The sequence below is a fragment of the Rutidosis leptorrhynchoides genome, chromosome 6 (genome assembly GCF_046630445.1).
Source record: "Rutidosis leptorrhynchoides isolate AG116_Rl617_1_P2 chromosome 6, CSIRO_AGI_Rlap_v1, whole genome shotgun sequence".
Classification (NCBI taxonomy): Eukaryota; Viridiplantae; Streptophyta; class Magnoliopsida; order Asterales; family Asteraceae; genus Rutidosis; species Rutidosis leptorrhynchoides.
In genome coordinates, this window is record NC_092338.1 from 58,756,292 (window position 1) to 58,776,014 (window position 19,723).

Consider the following 19,723-nt stretch of genomic DNA (forward strand, 5'->3'; position numbering starts at 1 on the left):
TTTAAGTATGATAGAGAAGGAGGTTTTCCAAACCACATCTCGTGAGGAGTTCGTTCCACTTTCTTGGTTGGGGCCATATTTAAAATACGAGCCGCGGAGCTTAGACAATAACCCCTTAACCGGTGGCATTTGTTTTCGGCTAAACAAATGTCTACCAAAAATGGCTTGATTGTGAACATATGATTTTGCATGCGTGGTTGTTTTGTATGATTATGTGGATTGTATGTTTGTATGCTACAAGTTAATCACACAAGTTAACAACAAACTAAAATGGCAATTTAAATTGGTTAAAATTGACATTATTAACGACTTGCAAAACGTCAATTTAAATGGTTAAATTAAAAACGGCTAAAAGGACATTAATAATCGGTTATTAAGAACATGATAAGGATCATACATATAAAATGGTTTATATCAAAGTAATAAAATTGGCTTTATTACATAACATGAAAATGGATTTTCAAATAAACCATACACTAAATGCATGTTGGTGTATGGTGCAAAAGTTTTCTCAAACTAGAATTAATGAAAACTTAAAATCCCTTATTAACAAGGCAAACAAGTTAAACGCCATCCTTTTGTGGAAACACTTAGACGTATTAGGAAACTCTTGATGGGATAAAGGTCACCTAACCGTCATGAGCAAACTAATATGATTAAGGTAAATTTTGCATGCTTGTGGGATAAAGGTCACCTAACCACATGTATGTTAAATTTACAAGTCTATACAAGTAGGACGACTTGATTTAGGAATCATGAACTTAGGGTCACCGAAGCATGATGAACAAATAGGCGTTGATGGGATAAATATGCCATGCAAAAGGATTGCATGATCCCATAACTTAGAAGTTGCAAAAGGATTGCAATTGTCATATAATGACTACCTAGCTAAATCAAATAACGGGATAAAGGTCACCTAACCGAAATTTGATTTACCGTTGGATTCTAATATTTAATAAGTCAATTAAAATTTAAAAGGGTATTGAATGTTAAATTAAAATCGATACTTAAACGAACTTTGTTAATTTTGTAGATGGCCGCCAATAACAACAACAACATTCCAAACGCACCACTTAACCTAAACCACCTATCATTAAGGTCTCTCTTAGAGAAAGACAAACTCAACCATACCAACTTTATGGATTGGTTCCGCAATCTTCGGATTGTCCTCAAACAAGAGGATAAAGCGTATGTACTTGAGGACCCCATTCCCGATCAACCGAATGAGAATGATGTGGAGGCAATGGCCTCTTACGATAAGTATTGCCACGACTCCCTTCAAGTCTCATGCTTAATGCTTGGGACTATGATACCCGAACTCCAAAAGGATTTCGAACATCATAGTGCATACGACATGATAACGCAATTGAAGGAGATGTTCCTCCAACAAGCGCGTGTCGAGCGCTTCGAAACGGTTCGGGCGCTACATGCTTGTCGTATGGACGATACCCAATCGGTTTCATCTTATGTACTTAAGATGAAAAGCCTTATCGATCGTGCTAACCGTCTTAACCTAAACATTTCCAATGAGTTAGCCACCGATCTTATCCTTAACTCCCTATCAAAAAGGTTTGATCAATTTGTAATTAATTACAATATGAATGGGATGGATAAGAGCATAGGTGAGCTTCATGGGATGCTTAGAACGGCGGAAACTAGCATGGGTAAAAGGGCTTTACCCGTGTTAGCAATCGATCAAGGTGGGTCCAAAGGTAAGACCTCTAAGCCAAAGGTGGCTAAGAGAAAAGGACCCGCCTATCAAGGCAAAGGGAAAGGGAAGATGGTTACCCCAACCATCAACAAGGCTAAGAAGCAAAAGGTAGCCGAGAAGGCAAACCCCAAGGAAGACCCATGTTTCGGTTGCGGTGAGATGGGTCATTGGAAACGAAACTGTCCGGTATATCTTAAGGAGTTGAAGGACAAGAGGGATGCAGGGCAAACCTCAGGTAATATATATATGGTATATATAGAGCTTAGTATTACTTCTTCTAATACATGGGTATTAGACACGGGATGTGGAACTCACATTTGCAATTCATTGCAGGGGTTCAAAAGAAGTAGCAAGCAAACGGGAACATCAAGTCTCTACATGGGTAATGGAGCCAAAGTGCAAGTGAAGGCTCAAGGAGACTTTGTGTTAAAACTTCCAAGTGGCTTGGAACTTATTTTGAAAGATGTTTTGTATGCACCCGATTTATGTCGAAACATTATTTCCATTTCCCGTTTGAAACAATGTGGTTTTAATCTTAATTTTGTTAATGACGATATCCATATTTATTTAGATAATGTATTCTATTTCAAGGCTTCACCTTCAAATGGAATTTATGAATTGGTTCATGATAACACATCATCTAGTAGCTCAATGTACCATACAAGCACCAAGAAACTCAAAAGGGATTTGAGTGATTCCTACTTATGGCATTGTCGCCTTGGACACATAAACAAGAACCGAATACATACACTTCAAAAGAATGGACTTTTGAAATCAAATGAAATGGATTCGTTTGAAGTATGTGAATCTTGTTTACAAGGCAAGATGACTAAAGCACCTTTCAAAGGGACCTATGAAAGGGCTAAAGATTTATTGGGATTAATACATTCGGATGTATGTGGACCCTTTAAACCCATGACTAGGAATGGTGAAAGATACTTTGTTACTTTCATTGATGACTTTAGTCGTTTCGGATATGTCTACTTATTAAGACATAAGGACGACACGTTTGAAGCATTCAAAGAATATCAAAACGAAGTACAAAATCAACTCAATAGGACAATTAAGGTACTTCGTACCGATAGAGGAGGTGAATACCTAAGCGATGCCTTCCAAGATCATCTTAGGAGTTGTGGGATTATCTCACAACTTACTCCACCCGGAACACCCCAACTTAATGGAGTTTCCGAAAGGAGGAACCGAACCCTAATGGATATGGTTCGATCTATGATGGCAAGAAGCTCGTAAATGGACTTTATATATCAAAATGCTAGTCAAATGCATGCATATTTGAGACTCCAATGCCACTCACTCAACAAGTAATATAGAATATGTTTTATAAAAGAATTAGTTTTTATAAAAGTTAGATTTTATAAAATCTAATTTATAAAACTTCCATATAATTTTATGTACATTTTTAATATATAAAGTCCATTTATATAAAATGTAACATAAACTTATTAATTATTTACCTATAAATAATTAAATCCAATATATATAAATTATTCCATAATTTATATATATATATATATACACATCAAAAGTAATATTTAAGAAAACCATCTTTCCTAAAGTTCAAGTGTTGCGTATTTGATCAATGAACCAATCGTTAAAATCAAATACGAATAAAGGTGTCGGTAAGCCTGTTATTGGGTATGACCCGACTTGGATCAAAACATATTAGCCACGTTAATTTAATATGTCTCTCGGGCATATGAAATACCTTCATTATTATCACCCCTCTCTAACGATCTACTTTCTCTCTTCAAACCTTGACTGAAACTCTAATTTTATGTCCTTTTAAGCCACCATGTGTTTTTACTCTATTTCTTGCTGAAATCCACTCTTTAAAGTTGCTTGCTTGTATCTTTTTTCTCTCTTACCTTCCCTTCTTTTCATTCATTTAGTGTTTTTCTCCAAATCGCTTGGTTTATGTCCGTTTTATGGCACATTATGACCTCACTATCTGTTTGTCCCTTGATAAAAATAGGAGTATCGTAGAGGGGGGTGAATACAATTCTTTTGATTATCTTAAACAGTTTAAACGAATTAGTATTCAAGCAAGTAAATTAAATAGAGTCAATGGTAATTTTCAACGGTTTATTCTTTATTGATTAAATCACAAAGAATTACAACTATCCTTGGCGGAATGATAGTTGGTTGATACAGATTTACCTAAGTATAGCAAATGAGGATATATTAAGCTATTACACGTTTGAACTATAAATAAATAAAACCCACACCACTAATTGTCACAATAGTGGATACACCAATTTATAGTAGTCCTATTAACCGTGTAAATATTCTATTGTCCACTGGTACATAGGATGTCTGTACTTGTGGGGACAACCGCATCAGAGAGCGTGCTCTCCTCTTTCCTCTTTGGTAGCTATTTGCAGGAACACCACAATTCGGTTTGGCACCACTATCTGTTTAAACAAATAGAATGTTGTGTTCCCTAGGCATTGACAAAGTATAACACATGTCTGCACATGCGTTAAACTTATGCATTCCCACGTGGTCTTGTAAGGTCACTTGTCAGCCGCCGACGCGTGTCCTTTTCTGTTCAACTTTGTCTTTGACTTCTGTTGAATAGTACAATTGATGTAGACCGCTCAGGAAACCACTATGCTTGTAATGGAGCATAGTTATCTTGTGTAGTAAGCTGCATTCCAGCTATGGTGGTTCTTCATTGCTGAGTCACTTGATATTCTTGAATTGCTGGGTACACATCCTTTGCTAATTGAAGAATATTGTCTACCTTGTGCTGGTAGACTAGGCAGCAAACTAACCACTTGACACAGCAATATTTGCTGTCTATACATAAACAAACTCGTGCTGACTGCACATAACATTTTAGTGCAAATAATTTACAGTTTTGTCATAATTAAATCTTTAATTATTTTGGGGACTCAACACTATCAACCACTGATATCTCGTCGGTGGTTTGGTTCTTTTTCGGCCATCCCACGCTTCCCTCTTTTGGTAGCCGGAGTTATGCTATGATAACCATAGTCATCCACTACTGCTGTTCTCGCGGTGGGTTGGTTATGGTTGTTAGTAACGACTTATGACGCGTCGATCTACACACTCCTCCAGGTCCAAAGCTTCACCGGAATCTTACATTCGTGGCAGCGCTAGGTAGTCCACCAACTTATTGGTGGTGGCAACTGGCTATAGTAGTGGTGGGGATGTTTGAGGCCATTTTCCTCATCATGCTTCGAATATTACCTTCCTTCTGGTGGCAGCCAGTGGTGGTCCACTACCATGGTGGTGGTGGCCTTCTTTAACTGTTTGGTAGTCCGGTGTCAATGCACTGTCTTTTGGTGGTTGTGGTGGTCCACCACTTACTTGGTGGTGGCTACCGATGATTGCTGGAAGATGGTGGTTTTGAGGTGTTCGAAGGAAGTGGTGGTCAGTGTGGCTTTATTTGCGAGTATGTGGTGTTCTACTGCCGTGATCATTTCTCGGGATCTCACCTTTCCGGTGGGACCTTCGGGTTTGGAACAGTTGACGATCTCCCTGTTGGAGATCTGGTTCAGATATGGGGGTTGTTCTTCGTGTCTGTTGTTGGTTGGGAGATTTTGTGACGACTTTGGTTGCTTAGGGCAGCTAGTTTTCTCTGTTATGGTGGTGATGGACATTCTCCACGCCACCGCCATTTGTTTGTTTGCTTAGTTCGTTTGTATTTTAGTATAGTCGATAGTTTCGTTTCTTATGTTATAGTTTTTAGCCTTGTTTTACTTCCTTTCCCAGTTGTCGAAACAATTTTGATTAGGTTCGTTTAGTTTTGCTATGACTCGTTTCGACGGATGTAAAATGTTGAAATTTTGAAAAAAATAAAAGAAGTAAACGAGAACAAAATGTCAAGTACGTTTTAGCATTAAGAAAAAATTACGCCGTTGGTACCTGTGGTTTGTATACAATTTCATGAGAAAACCTTAACTTTGTTTTTTATATCATTGGTACCCGTGCTTTACTGAATTTTCGTGGTTGGTACCCATGGTAACTTCAATCACTTTTTTAACGAAAACCATTAACGACTTTCATTTTTTGGTTAAATGTTTAACGACCGTTGATTAAACTCCATGATTTGCCATATTAGAATTTTTTTTTCTAAGAACATATAAGAATATACTATTTTAATACGTGTTTTATGTTACATGATTACATGTTTCAGGTTAAAAGTATTTGAAATTATTTAGAAAAATCACCTCGGTTAGCGAATACGAAAACCGTCATTTAGGAGCAAAAGATTATAGTGGAGAAATTTTTTTATGAAAAAAAAAAATTAAGTTAAAGTTATTTGGTTGCCAATTTAGGTTAAGTTTTCTAATTAGTTAGTGACTTAGGAAACAAGTAAAAATATAATGGGAGTGGACATGAGCCGGTTTTGGGGAAGTTCTTAGGGGATTCTTAGAACTTTTTATTTTTCACAAAACGATAGGAAACCTCGCACGCTCGCTCGATACAGTTTCAGGTGATTTCGCGGTTCATGGTTTTTAACATCCCCTGTTTTATGGAAACCCTAGACGTAAAAATCATACACATATAATAAATAATATAATGCACACAACCAATTAATATAATTAATTGTTGGGAGTTTTGTAACTCATAAATGGCGGTTCTCGCTTTCACTAACCGATGCGATTTTTCTAAAAAATTTTAAAAACTTCAAACCCGAAGCATGTAATCATGTAATACGGAACACATATTAAAATGATATATTCATAAATGTTCTTTGAAAAAATAATAAATTTCTAATCTGGCAAATCATAGAGTTTAAGTAACGGTCGTTAAATATTTAACCGAAAAATTATAGTCAGGTTTCCGTTTACCCACAACGGAGGAGCCGCCCCCACCAGACAGGCGGCCACAGGTCATAACGCACTCTTCGCAAATCACGAAGGAATATCCTATGCCACGCCGCAGGGGCGGAGCGTGGTTTACCAATTATCATTTAAAAAGTATCTGACGTTACCATGGGGTACCAACCACGAATATTCACCAAATCACAGTTACCAACGTTGCAAAAAACAAAGTTGAGGTTTCCTCATGAAATTGTATATAAACCACAGGTACCAACGATGTAATTTTTTCTAATGTGCATCACCGTTATGGTTTACAAATGTCACGGGAATCGTTTCTCGATCAAAACCTTCTTCATTTATTTCTAAATCACCTTCAATATGTTATTATCTCAAACTTTAAATTTGTTTAATACGAAGTAATTATTTTTAACTAAAAATTAATTTAAAACAAAGTATCTATGTATTTAGTTGAAATGAAATAGAGAAAGTGAACTTGTACAAGAAATATTGAACAATCGAATCACTATTATCCTTATTTAATACGAGTATCAAAATACTTTTGTTATTGATTTTTCTTGATTCATACAACTAATTATCACATTAAAACAGACAAACTGTGCAGGTCAAGTTGACGTGTAAAAAGTAACCAATGTGAATCCATCATATTTTGATAGGCCGGTGGAAGGAAAGTCCCAACCCGAACAATGTTTATGTTTGATAAACGGGGAAGTTTTCAGTACAATATTAATTTGTGAGTTGATTATAACTTGAAACGGGGTACCTATTAGGGGTCGGCCTGCGACCCGGCGACTCATGTTTATTTTTGTGTGTCTATGAGTTAAAGTTCGACATTTAATATATTTAATGCTAGAAAAAATTACGCCGTTGGTACTTGTAGTTTGTATACAATTTTATGAGGAAACCACAACTTTGTTTTTTGCATCGTTGGTACCTGTGATTTGGTGAATATTCGTGGTTGGTACCCCATGGTAACGTCTGTCACTTTTTAAACGATAATCGGTAACGACCTCGATTTTTCGGTTAAATATTTAACGACCGTTACTTAAACTCTATGATTTGACATATTATAAATTTTTTTATTTTTTTTCAAAGAACATTTATAAATATATTATTTTAATATGTGTTCCGTATTACATGATTACATGCATCAGGTGTAACGACCCGACTACGTTATACCAAAAATACGCCATAAATTTTTTTTTTCTGGACCTGTACAACTGGACGGCGTCCAGGTTCTCGGACGGCGTCCAGTACTGAAGGCCTGAACGGCGTCCAGCCTTTTTGGACGACGTCCCGTTGCTCTGTCAGGGACTGATCCCCGTGCTCACTTACGTGAGCGGAAATTCCACTTCCCGGCACTATTAAACGAAAACCTTTTTACAACATATCAATTTAAGTAAAACTAATAGATTTCCAACATCGAAACAAGTTTTACATCATCGGGCCCACAATCGCCCATTTTACGGATTTTGTTCAAAAATAAAAGTTTCGACCATAAGAGTTTAATTTTCAAACGACACCTAGAGCATGGTGTTTGGGGTTAAACTACCCAAATCTTGGCCGAACTTCCAAAAGCTATACCCCCGAGAGCCACTACTAATCCAAATGAGTACATTTGTCCTTGTCCACGCCGGAGCCTAAAAAGATAAACAACGAGAGGGTAAGCTAACGCTTAGTGAATGCAATAATTATACACATACATATATAGTATACATACTTGCAATCACTTACTCACATACAGCATACATGCTAGCAACACAATTAGCTTATAATCTTAAATACAAAGCTAGTAACCTCCAATACCGCAAGCTAGCAACAACAACGGCATATATATATATATATATATATATATATATATATATATATATATATATATATATATATATATATATATATATATATATATATATATATATATATATATATATATATATATCCCGAATATAATAGTATGCTACACTACAACACAATAACCATGGTTAACCAATCGAACGAGGGAACGGTATTTAAAGGACCGTCGGAGTTCATAACAACCATTAGTGCACTTAACACGTCGTACACTAACCCCACGGGTGGCATCTTAACACGTCGATACTTCACCCTGGGTGGCGTCTTAACACGTCGACACTTCACCCCGAGTGGTGTCTTAACACTTCGACACTTCACTCTTCATTTTACTTGAGGTGGCATCTTAACACGCCGATACTTCACCTCGAGTGGCGCCTTAACACATCGGCACTTCACCCTTCACCTTACTTGGAGTGGCATCTTAGCACATCGATACTTCACTCCGGGTGGCGTCTTAACACATCGACACTGCACCCCGGGTGGCGTCTTAACACATCGACACTTCACCCGTCATATTACTTTGAGTGGTGTCTTAGCACATTGACACTTCACTAGTCACGTGAACGTGGTGCTTAGCACATCGACACTTCACATCTCACGCTACAACAAATAAATACATTATATACCTACGCATATAATTATTCCACTCACTTCAAAGTCTTTTGTGAAGGATAACCGAGCTTGCAAACTTCAATGTAATGTACCTATTACATTATGCACATAATCAATCACAAGATCAAGTTGGTCAACCAACTCACTCACCATTCTAGTGTCACTTTGACCCAAGGTGCAATTTCGACCCATTTGCACACTTAACCCTAATATTGGGTCAACTTCGCCAAAAACCCTAACTCTAGCCATTTATGGTCTTAATACACATATAATCACAATGTTATCACATTTTCACACTAACAAGACAACTTAGGTCATCAAAGACCCGTTTTACCCATTCGAGATTTTTCACACCCATTCGGGTCACCACATACCCAAATAACACCCACTTACATAACATTTAGGTGTACTAGTAGTTAACTAACCAATTTAAGACTCATAAATGTAGTAACCCGAACTTTTTCATGTTTATATATATTAATTGAGACTGATATTTACATGATTAAATGTTTCCAACATGTTAAGCAATCAAACTTGTTAAGACTTGATTAATTGAAATATGTTTCATATAGACAATTGACCACCCAAGTTGACCGGTGATTCACGAACGTTAAAACTTGTAAAAACTATATGATGACATATATATGGATATATATATAGTTAACATGATACTATGATAATTAAACATATCATTAAGTATATTAACAATGAACTACATATGTAAAAACAAGACTACTAACTTAATGATTTTTAAACGAGACATATATGTAACGATTATCGTTGTAAAGACATTTAATGTATATATATCATATTAAGAGATATTCATACATGATAATATCATGATAATATAATAATTTAAAATCTCATTTGATATTATAAACATTGGGTTAACAACATTTAACAAGATCGTTAACCTAAAGGTTTCAAAACAACACTTACATGTAATGACTAACGATGACTTAACGACTCAGTTAAAATGTATATACATGTAGTGTTTTAATATGTATTTATACACTTTTGAAAGACTTCAATACACTTATCAAAATACTTCTACTTAACAAAAATGCTTACAATTACATCCTCGTTCAGTTTCATCAACAATTCTACTCGTATGCACCCGTATTCGTACTCGTACAATACACAGCTTTTAGATGTATGTACTATTGGTATATACACTCCAATGATCAGCTCTTAGCAGCCCATGTGAGTCACCTAACACATGTGGGAACCATCATTTGGCAACTAGCATGAAATATCTCATAAAATTACAAAAATATGAGTAATCATTCATGACTTATTTACATGAAAACAAAATTACATATCCTTTATATCTAATCCATACACCAACGACCAAAAACACCTACAAACACTTTCATTCTTCAATTTTCTTCATCTAATTGATCTCTCTCAAGTTCTATCTTCAAGTTCTAAGTGTTCTTCATATATTTTACAAGTTCTAGTTTCATAAAATCAAGAATACTTTCAAGTTTGCTAGCTCACTTCCAATCTTGTAAGGTGATCATCCAACCTCAAGAAATCTTTGTTTCTTACAGTAGGTTATCATTCTAATACAAGGTAATAATCATATTCAAACTTTGGTTCAATTTCTATAACTATAACAATCTTATTTCAAGTGATGATCTTACTTGAACTTGTTTTCGTGTCATGATTCTGCTTCAAGAACTTCGAGCCATCCAAGGATCCATTAAAGCTAGATCCATTTTTCTATTTTCCAGTAGGTTTATCCAAGGAACTTAAGGTAGTAATGATGTTCATAACATCATTCGATTCATACATTTAAAGCTATCTTATTCGAAGGTTTAAACTTGTAATCACTAGAACATAGTTTAGTTAATTCTAAACTTGTTCGCAAACAAAAGTTAATCCTTCTAACTTGACTTTTAAAATCAACTAAACACATGTTCTATATCTGTATGATATGCTAACTTAATGATTTAAAACCTGGAAACACGAAAAACACCGTAAAACCGGATTTACGCCGTCGTAGTAACACCACGGGCTGTTTTGGGTTAGTTAATTAAAAACTACGATAAACTTTGATTTAAAAGTTGTTATTCTGAGAAAATGATTTTTATTATGAACATGAAACTATATCCAAAAATTATGGTTAAACTCAAAGTGGAAGTATGTTTTCTAAAATGGTCATCTAGACGTCGTTCTTTCGACTGAAATGACTACCTTTACAAAAACGACTTGTAACTTATTTTTCCGACTATAAACCTATACTTTTTCTGTTTAGATTCATAAAATAGAGTTCAATATGAAACCATAGCAAATTGATTCACTCAAAACGGATTTAAAATGAAGAAGTTATGGGTAAAACAAGATTGGATAATTTTTCTCATTTTAGCTACGTGAAAATTGGTAACAAATCTATTCCAACCATAACTTAATCAACTTGTATTGTATATTATGTAATCTTGAGATACCATAGACACGTATACAATGTTTCGACCTATCATGTCGACACATCTATATATATTTCGGAACAACCATAGACACTCTATATGTGAATGTTGGAGTTAGCTATACAGGGTTGAGGTTGATTCCAAAATATATATAGTTTGAGTTGTGATCAATACTGAGATACGTATACACTGGGTCATGGATTGATTCAAGATAATATTTATCGATTTATTTCTGTACATCTAACTGTGGACAACTAGTTGAAGGTTACTAACGAGGACAGCTGACTTAATAAACTTAAAACATCAAAATATATTAAAAGTGTTGTAAATATATTTTTTGAACATACTTTGATATACATGTATATATTGTTATAGGTTCGTGAATCAACCAGTGGCCAAGTCTTACTTCCCGACGAAGTAAAAATCTGTGAAAGTGAGTTATAGTCCCACTTTTAAAATCTAATATTTTTGGGATGAGAATACATGCAGGTTTTATAAATGATTTACAAAATAGACACAAGTACGTGAAACTACATTCTATGGTTGAATTATCAAAATCGAATATGCCCCTTTTTATTAAGTCTGGTAATCTAAGAATTAGGGAACAGACACCCTAATTGACGCGAATCCTAAAGATAGATCTATTGGGCCTAACAAACCCCATCCAAAGTACCGGATGCTTTAGTACTTCGAAATTTATATCATATCCGAAGGGTGTCCCGGAATGATGGGGATATTCTTATATATGCATCTTGTTAATGTCGGTTACCAGGTGTTCACCATATGAATGATTTTTATCTCTATGTATGGGATGTGTATTGAAATATGAAATCTTGTGGTCTATTGTAACGATTTGATATACATAAGTTAAACCTATAACTCACCAACATTTTTGTTGACGTTTAAAGCATGTTTATTCTCAGGTGAATATTAAGAGCTTCCGCTGTTGCATACTAAAATAAGGACAAGATTTGGAGTCCATGCTTGTATGATATTGTGTAAAAACTGCATTCAAGAAACTTATTTTGTTGTAACATATTTGTATTGTAAACCATTATGTAATGGTTGTGTGTAAACAGGATATTTTAGATTATCATTATTTGATAATCTACGTAAAGCTTTTTAAACCTTTATTGATGAAATAAAGGTTATGGTTTGTTTTAAAATGAATGCAGTCTTTGAAAAACGTCTCATATAGAGGTCAAAACCTCGCAACGAAATCAATTAATATGGAACGTTTTTAATCAATAAGAACGGGACATTTCAGTTGGTATCCGAGCGTTGGTCTTAGAGAACCAGAATTTTGCATTAGTGTGTCTTATCGAGTTTGTTAGGATGCATTAGTGAGTCTGGACTTCGACCGTGTTTACTTGAAAAATGATTGCTTAACAAATTTTTTTGGAAACTATATATTTTTAACATGTGAATATTATGTGATATATTAATCTCTTAACGCGTTTGATATTATGTGATAGATGTCTACCTCTAGAACAAGTCCCATTGTCTCACCTAATAATAATGAAGAGTCAAATGTAAATTGGAATGATTCGTGGACTGATTCACAAGTTCCCGAAGAGGAACCGGAAGAAGAGTCGGAACCGGAAGAAGAATCGGAACCGGAAGAAGAATCGGAACCGGATGAAGAAATAGAACCGGTGGGGGAAATAATAAAACGGTTAAGTAAAAGAAAATCCTCAACCAACCGACCAAGGTTAATTATGGTCAATGGTGTTTCCGCCAAGGAAGCAAAATATTGGGAGGATTACCAATTCTCCGATGAATCGGATTCCGACGAGAATTCCGATGATGTTATAGAAATTACCCCAACTGAATTTAAAAAGGCAAAAGAAAATAATAAGGGAAAGGGCATAAAAATAGAGAAATCTAATTCCAACCCCGATGAACTTTATATGTATCGTCAACCCCCGAAGTCCTTAAGTTGTAACAATGACCCGGGAACCTCTAAACCACCAGGTTTTTCTAAACCAATGTGGATCACGATGGCTCGTATTAGGGGAACATCATATATCCCTAGAAACTTGGCAAAACGAACCAAAACCGAAGAAGAAGAAACAAGCGAGTCGGAATAAGATAGTTGTATTCGTGTGGTGTAATATATGTAATATAGTGTGCTTATGCTTTATGATATATGTAAAAATTGCTTGTATTAATAAGTTTTTTTTTATGAATCTAACTCTTGTCTATTTTACAGTATAAAAACACAAAATGGATAGACAACCCAATATTTTAAGAGACCTACCTGGAGACATGATTGATGAAATCTTGTCTAGAGTCGGTCAGAATTCTTCGGCACAACTATTTAAGGCGAGATCAGTTTGTAAGACATTCGAAGAACGTTCCAAGAATGCCTTGGTTTATAAAAGGCTTTCATTCGAAAGATGGGGGATATCACATTGGGAAATCCATAAGTTACGATGTGTTTACTTTAACGCATATATTGCGGGGAACCCAAATGCTATTTTACGCAATGGGTTAAGAAATTATTTTGACTCAATATATCCGAATATTGGACTTCGTGATTTAGAAAAAAGCGGCTAACATGCAACATAAAGAAGCATGTTATGCTTACGGATTAGTAATGTTCGCTTCTCACCAAAGTGAGAATAAGAACATCGGGCTACAACTATTAAACAAAACGTTCCCACAAGTGACAGAGTCGGTAATTGGGGTAAGAAATGAGGTTTTTAGATTGTTACGGGACTGTTGGACATTACGTAACCCTCGTCCCTTTGACGACGTTACAACACGCTGTCTTATCAACGGCCATAACGGTTATGTTCCACAAGACCAAGGATGGGAAGTAATCCTAGTAAAACCAGAATGCATGACTTGTTTCTGGACGTATGAATTACGTGTCTTTATTGCCTTTGCTGAACGACTTGTGTACTAGCTAGAATTATCTTCACAACCATCTTGTATCAAATTTATTGTGTGCTATATTTCATGCTATATGTAAAATAAGCGGTATTGTAAGTTTGTAAAATATTGTGTAAAAGTTTGAACGCGAAATATTATTATAATCAGTTTTTCATATAGAATTGTAGTAGTTGAATTGTATATTAGCTACTAAGTATGAACTTAACGGGTAGGTACTACCCGAATTTAAACTTATAAAACGCTAATATGAAGAAAAAGCTTTTATAAATGAGTTCATATTATGCTACGAAATACTATTAACTACTCTTAATATTCTGTATGATTAACTTGTTCCATTTAACTATTTTGAAGGAAATGGCACCGACTACTCGACACACCGTGAATATGAATGAAGAGGAATTCCGTACTTTTCTAGCTTCAAACATAGCCGCAGTACAGGCTGCGCTACATACCAACAATAACCTTGGATCTAGCAGTACAGGAAATCGTGTAGGATGCACCTACAAAGAATTCACTGCCTGCAAACCTTTGGAATTTGATGGAACCGAAGGACCGACCGGATTGAAACGGTGGACCGAGAAGGTCGAATCGGTGTTTGCCATAAGTAAGTGTAGTGAAGAGGACAAAGTGAAGTACGCTACGCATACCTTCACAGGTTCTGCGTTAACATGGTGGAATACCTATCTAGAGCAAGTGGGACAAGATGATGCGTACGCACTACCGTGGTCAGCATTCAAGCACTTGATGAACGAGAAGTACCGTCCCAGGACCGAGGTCAATAAGCTCAAGACAGAATTTAGAGGGTTACGAACCCAAGGATTTGATATTACCACGTACGAAAGACGATTCACAGAATTGTGCCTATTGTGTCCGGGAGCATTCGAAGATGAGGAAGAGAAGATCGACGCATTTGTGAAAGGATTACCGGAAAGAATCCAAGAAGATATAAGTTCACACGAGCCCGCCTCCATACAACAGGCATGTAGAATGGCTCACAAACTAGTGAACCAGATTGAAGAAAGAATTAAAGAACAGACTGCTGAAGAGACTAATGTGAAGCAAGTCAAAAGAAAGTGGGAGGAAAACGGTGATAAGAATCACCAATACAACAACAACAGCAATTACAACAATAATCGCAACAATTACCCCAACAATCGCAACATCAATCGCAACTACAACAAACGGCCCAACAACAACAACAATAACAACAACAACAGCAACTACAACAATCATCCCAACAACAATAATAACCGCAACAACAACAACAATCAGAAGCAGCTATGCCAAAGGTGTGAAAAGTATCACTCGGGGTTCTGCACCAAATTTTGCAACAATTGTAAAAGAAATGGTCATAGCGCGGCGAAGTGTGAGGTTTACGGACCAGGGGTTAATAGAACGAAAGGAACAAATGGTGTCGGAACGAGTAATGGCGGAGCAAGTAGTGTCGGAGCAAGTTATGCCAATGTAGTTTGTTATAAATGTGGAAAACCGGGCCACATTATTAGAAATTGCCCGAACCAGGAGAACACGAATGTACAAGGCCGCGGAAGAGTTTTCAATATTAATGCGGCAGAGGCACAGGAAGACCCGGAGCTTGTTACGGGTACGTTTCTTATTGACAATAAATCTGCTTACGTTTTATTTGATTCGGGTGCGGATAGAAGCTATATGAGTAGAGATTTTTATGCTAAATTAAGTTGTCCATTGACGCCTTTGGATAGTAAATTTTTACTCGAATTAGCAAATGGTAAATTAATTTCAGCAGATAATATATGTCGGAATCGAGAAATTAAACTGGTTAGCGAAACATTTAAGATTGATTTGATACCAGTAGAGTTAGGGAGTTTTGATGTGATAATCGGTATGGACTGGTTGAAAGAAGTGAAAGCAGAGATTGTCTGTTACAAAAATGCAATTCGCATTATACGAGAAAAAGGAAAACCCTTAATGGTGTACGGAGAAAAGGGCAACACGAAGCTACATCTTATTAGTAATTTGAAGGCACAAAAACTAATAAGAAAAGGTTGCTATGCTGTTCTAGCACACGTCGAGAAAGTACAAACTGAAGAAAAGAGCATCAATGATGTTCCCGTCGCAAAAGAATTTCTCGATGTATTTCCGAAAGAATTACCGGGATTACCCCCACATCGATCCGTTGAATTTCAAATAGATCTTGTACCAGGAGCTGCACCAATAGCTCGTGCTCCTTACAGACTCGCACCCAGCGAGATGAAAGAACTGCAAAGCCAATTACAAGAACTTTTAGAGCGTGGTTTCATTCGACCAAGCACATCACCGTGGGGAGCTCCTGTTTTGTTTGTCAAGAAGAAAGATGGTACATTCAGGTTGTGTATCGACTACCGAGAGTTGAACAAACTTACCATCAAGAACCGCTACCCACTACCGAGAATCGATGACTTATTTGATCAACTACAAGGCTCGTCTGTTTATTCAAAGATTGACTTACGTTCCGGGTATCATCAAATGCGGGTGAAAGAAGATGATATTCCAAAGACTGCTTTCAGAACACGTTACGGTCATTACGAGTTTATGGTCATGCCGTTTGGTTTAACTAATGCACCAGCTGTGTTCATGGACCTTATGAACCGAGTGTGTGGGCCATATCTTGACAAGTTTGTCATTGTTTTCATCGATGACATACTTATTTACTCAAAGAATGATCAAGAGCAAGAAGAACATTTGAGAAAAGTGCTAGAAGTATTTAGGAAAGAAAAACTGTACGCTAAGTTTTCAAAGTGTGCATTTTGGTTGGAAGAAGTTCAATTCCTCGGTCACATAGTGAACAAAGAAGGTATTAAGGTGGATCCGACAAAGATAGAAACTGTTGAAAAGTGGAAAACCCCAAAAACTCCGAAACACATACGCCAGTTTTTAGGACTAGCTGGTTACTACAGAAGGTTCATCCAAGACTTTTCCAGAATAGCAAAACCCTTGACTGTATTAACGCATAAAGGGAAGAAATTTGAATGGAATGATGAACAAGAGAAAGCGTTTCAGTTATTGAAGAAAAAGCTAACTACGGCACCTATATTGTCATTGCCTGAAGGGAATGATGATTTTGTGATTTATTGTGATGCATCAAAGCAAGGTCTCGGTTGTGTATTAATGCAACGAACGAAGGTGATTGCTTATGCGTCTAGACAATTGAAGATTCACGAACAAAATTATACGACGCATGATTTGGAATTAGGCGCGGTTGTTTTTGCATTAAAGACTTGGAGGCACTACTTATATGGGGTCAAAAGTATTATATATACCGACCACAAAAGTCTTCAACACATATTTAATCAGAAACAACTGAATATGAGGTAGCGTAGGTGGATTGAATTATTGAATGATTACGACTTTGAGATTCGTTACCACCCGGGGAAGGCAAATGTGGTAGCCGATGCCTTGAGCAGGAAGGACAGAGAACCCATTCGAGTAAAATCTATGAATATAATGATTCATAATAACATTACTACTCAAATAAAGGAGGCGCAACAAGGAGTTTTAAAAGAGGGAAATTTAAAGGATGAAATACCCAAAGGATCGGAGAAGCATCTTAATATTCGGGAAGACGGAACCCGGTATAGGGCTGAAAGGATTTGGGTACCAAAATTTGGAGATATGAGAGAAATGGTACTTAGAGAAGCTCATAAAACCAGATACTCAATACATCCTGGAACGGGGAAGATGTACAAGGATCTCAAGAAACATTTTTGGTGACCGGGTATGAAAGCCGATGTTGCTAAATACGTAGGAGAATGTTTGACGTGTTCTAAGGTCAAAGCTGAGCATCAGAAACCATCAGGTCTACTTCAACAACCCGAAATCCCGGAATGGAAATGGGAAAACATTACCATGGATTTCATCACTAAATTGCCAAGGACTGCAAGTGGTTTTGATACTATTTGGGTAATAGTTGATCGTCTCACCAAATCAGCACACTTCTTGCCAATAAGAGAAGATGACAAGATGGAGAAGTTAGCACGACTGTATTTGAAGGAAGTCATCTCCAGACATGGAATACCAATCTCTATTATCTCTGATAGGGATGGCAGATTTATTTCAAGATTCTGGCAGACATTACAGCAAGCATTAGGAACTCGTCTAGACATGAGTACTGCCTATCATCCACAAACTGATGGGCAGAGCGAAAGGACGATACAAACGCTTGAAGACATGCTACGAGCATGTGTTATTGATTTCGGAAACAGTTGGGATCGACATCTACCGTTAGCAGAATTTTCCTACAACAACAGCTACCATTCAAGCATTGAGATGGCGCCGTTTGAAGCACTTTATGGTAGAAAGTGCAGGTCTCCGATTTGTTGGAGTGAAGTGGGGGATAGACAGATTACGGGTCCGGAGATTATACAAGAAACTACCGAGAAGATCATCCAAATTCAACAACGGTTGAAAACCGCCCAAAGTCGACAAAAGAGCTACGCTGACATTAAAAGAAAAGATATAGAATTTGAAATTGGAGAGATGGTCATGCTTAAAGTTGCACCTTGGAAAGGCGTTGTTCGATTTGGTAAACGAGGGAAATTAAATCCGTGTTTTATGTTACATGATTACATGTTTCAGGTTAAAAGTATTTGAAATTATTTAGAAAAATCACCTCGGTTAGCGAATACGAAAACCGTCATTTAGGAGCAAAAGATTATAGTGGAGAAATTTTTTTATGAAAAAAAAAAAATTAAGTTAAAGTTATTTGGTTGCCAATTTAGGTTAAGTTTTCTAATTAGTTAGTGACTTAGGAAACAAGTAAAAATATAATGGGAGTGGACATGAGCCGGTTTTGGGGAAGTTCTTAGGGGATTCTTAGAACTTTTTATTTTTCACAAAACGATAGGAAACCTCGCACGCTCGCTCGATACAGTTTCAGGTGATTTCGCGGTTCATGGTTTTTAACATCCCCTGTTTTATGGAAACCCTAGACGTAAAAATCATACACATATAATAAATAATATAATGCACACAACCAATTAATATAATTAATTGTTGGGAGTTTTGTAACTCATAAATGGCAGTTCTCGCTTTCACTAACCGATGCGATTTTTCTAAAAAATTTTAAAAACTTCAAACCCGAAGCATGTAATCATGTAATACGGAACACATATTAAAATGATATATTCATAAATGTTCTTTGAAAAAATAATAAATTTCTAATCTGGCAAATCATAGAGTTTAAGTAACGGTCGTTAAATATTTAACCGAAAAATTATAGTCAGGTTTCCGTTTACCCACAACGGAGGAGCCGCCCCCACCAGACAGGCGGCCACAGGTCATAACGCACTCTTCGCAAATCACGAAGGAATATCCTATGCCACGCCGCAGGGGCGGAGCGTGGTTTACCAATTATCATTTAAAAAGTATATGACGTT